General features: G+C 34.6%; 1 long non-coding RNA gene across 1 annotated transcript; it reads left to right on the top strand.

The window, feature by feature from the left end:
* The first annotated feature begins 757 nt into the window (after positions 1–757).
* Positions 758–1,489, top strand: LOC107683361 (uncharacterized). Its single transcript, XR_001633712.1, has 3 exons — positions 758–816; positions 1,195–1,317; positions 1,422–1,489. It is a non-coding gene; the product is annotated as an uncharacterized LOC107683361 (long non-coding RNA).
* The last annotated feature ends 1,269 nt before the right edge of the window (positions 1,490–2,758 follow it).

The raw sequence follows: 2,758 nt of genomic DNA on the forward strand, positions 1-2,758 counted from the left end.
GTCCTAATTATCTGTCCTCCTGATTACACCACCCCAGATTTCAAACCAAAGCTCATTTGTGTCATAGTGAGAGACGATTAACACAAACCTCATAGAATGTTGAACAAATCCCCCAACACAACATGGAGCACTTCACACTCTAACCTCAGCATGTGATGCAAGATAGTCCTGTATACGTCACTCAGAGCTCTTCATTATCATGATTATAATTGTGGAACATCATATTTAACTACCACAATAGCATGAATCGCTCATTACACAGATAAACACAGACGAGGACTCGCGATGGGTTTATTTAATGATGATCAAACCACGTAGATCCATGTAATCTTGAGAAGAGATAAGGAAACGTAACAATAGAAGAGAATTTATGAATAAATGCACGTTCAGAAAAGAGAGAGAGTGTGTGTGTGTTTGGATTGCTATTTAGGGCGCGGAATACATCTTCTCTGCTTGAAGACCATTGAAGTTTTTCCTCCAGAAATTCAGTTCACACTTTTCCTGCTGTACTTTTGTACCCGCAACCCATAATACAGAGATCGATGCAGGCTTATAGCGATTCAGAACAACTAACGGCATTCTGCACAGTGCAGAGGTGGCACACGAGATGCTGGTTTATTGTTATGGGGCCAGGGTTCAGGCTGTTATGTCACCGGTCTGGACTGAAGAACAACACCCGATACGTCTCCGGCTTTGTTCACAGCCTGGAGCTCTGATGAAAGTTCAGGGCTCGTCAGCTTACTCATTCTCTGTCTGCGGCGGCATCGCTGTGAAAGGTCTTTCCAACAGTAATGGAGCCGAATTTAAATCTAATAGGTGTGGAGTGTTTAAAGTTTAAACCAAACTTTTCGCCTTATCTATTATTCTTCTGTTGCTGTTATTGGAGATCTGCTTTGTTTTATGTTTTAGAGATTCTGAGAGGCTACTGAAATGAATGCCAACGTCTTTTAAACTCTTAAACGATGAAAAATGTAGGGAAGTCTGGGTTTTTTATCTACTAAAGGTCAAATTGTGTTTGTAATAGATGTATTTTTCTCTTCTTTACGTTTGAATTAATATTGATTTTTCATAACTGGGTGTTGCTGTGACGTTACTTATTTTGAATGTCTCAAAAGAAGATCTGACTTTGGCTTGCAGAAAATTCCAGAATATCTATTTTTTTGTGATTGGCATGTGTGCTTGCTTGCATTTCAGTCAGTGAGAGTCACAGTAGCGCCATCTCTTGGTGTGCTTCTGAAATTGCTGTGGCATCTCTGCATTCAAGATGATGACTGCCTCGGAACAAAATATGAAACGATATCTTTGCTGTTTTATTGTGTAAGTAGGCTTTGTTGTGTCTGATTATGTCTTATACATTGCCAGTCGTATTACATTTCTTATTTCTCTTTCTATCTTAATCTCTCTGTATCTCTCATCATTAGTTTCTTGGGGAGAAGCCATTAATAGCCTATGGGAACCCGTTTCTGCCTCAGTGTTAAAAAATTAAGGTAATTTTGACTTTATATCTGACTTTATTTATTGTAATTGCTAATTCTCAGAACTGTAACTTTAAATGTTGCAGTTATTTTATATCCTGTAATTGCATCCGTTTCTCACAATTTTGACTATATTCACACTTGTGAAGTAAATTCTCATAAATGCATATATTTCTCAATTATTATCACACGATCATGATTTTATTTCTCATAATTGGGATATCTCATAGTTTATTTTATATAATTGTGACTATATGACCAAATTTCTTGTAATTGTGAATTATATTTGAATTATTGTGAATTATATTTTACTTTTGTTACATTAATTCTCCTAAATGCAGATTTATATCTCATAATTGTGATTTTTATATCCAGGAATCGCACTTATGCATTAGAATTGTGACTGTTTCTCATAATTACAACTTTATATATCACAGTTGCAACTTCCATCTCCTGAAAAACGATAAACTTTTTCAATTTCTCTTAAATTTTTAGGAGACTTTTTTTTCTCATAATTGTGACATTTGTGATGGTAATTCTTGTGAATATATATTTATCTCACAAATATTTTATATCGCATAACTGTGATTTTATTTCTCATAATTGTGGATATTCTCACTGTTTCACAATTGTGATTTTTATATCATAATTCTGACATAATTTCTTGTAATTGTTTATGTATATCTCACAATTGTGACATTAATTCTCCTAAATGCACTTTTATACATTTTTTATATATAATTGTTTTTAACATTAAAAAAAAAAAATCTTCTAAATGCACTTTGTGTCATATAGTTATTTTTATATCCAGAAACTGCACTTTATATCTTACAACTGTGGCTATTTTTCACAAATTAAACTTTCCATCTCCCAAAAAAAGATAATTTAAACCATCTCCCAATTACCTTTTTTATTTTTTCCTATAAGGTGGAGAGGAGCTTCCATAATAACCCAAATAACTAGCCTAACTTGTTGTTCTGAGAACATAACCTGCTAAGTCTCTCATGCTTCTGATGACTGCCCATCAGTCAGACAAATTAGCTACGGCTAACAATGTTGATGTAAATACTGTCTGAATACACATTACTTTTTTCGAATGACAGGCAAATGTCAGCGAGCTGCTTTCCTCCACTCGTTATGAAAAAAAATTATGAGTTAACGAGCAGAGATGAATTCTCTCCTCTGCAGTTGCCATAGCTTCAGAGCTGAAGGATTTCTCATGTTAGGGATGTTTCATGATGTGGAGTCTGGTCTAATTAGAAGCAGATAATTTCTGTTGTACT

The sequence above is a fragment of the Sinocyclocheilus anshuiensis genome, unplaced genomic scaffold, assembly GCF_001515605.1.
Source record: "Sinocyclocheilus anshuiensis isolate Anshui unplaced genomic scaffold, SAMN03320099.WGS_v1.1 C33227747, whole genome shotgun sequence".
Taxonomy (NCBI): Eukaryota; Metazoa; Chordata; class Actinopteri; order Cypriniformes; family Cyprinidae; genus Sinocyclocheilus; species Sinocyclocheilus anshuiensis.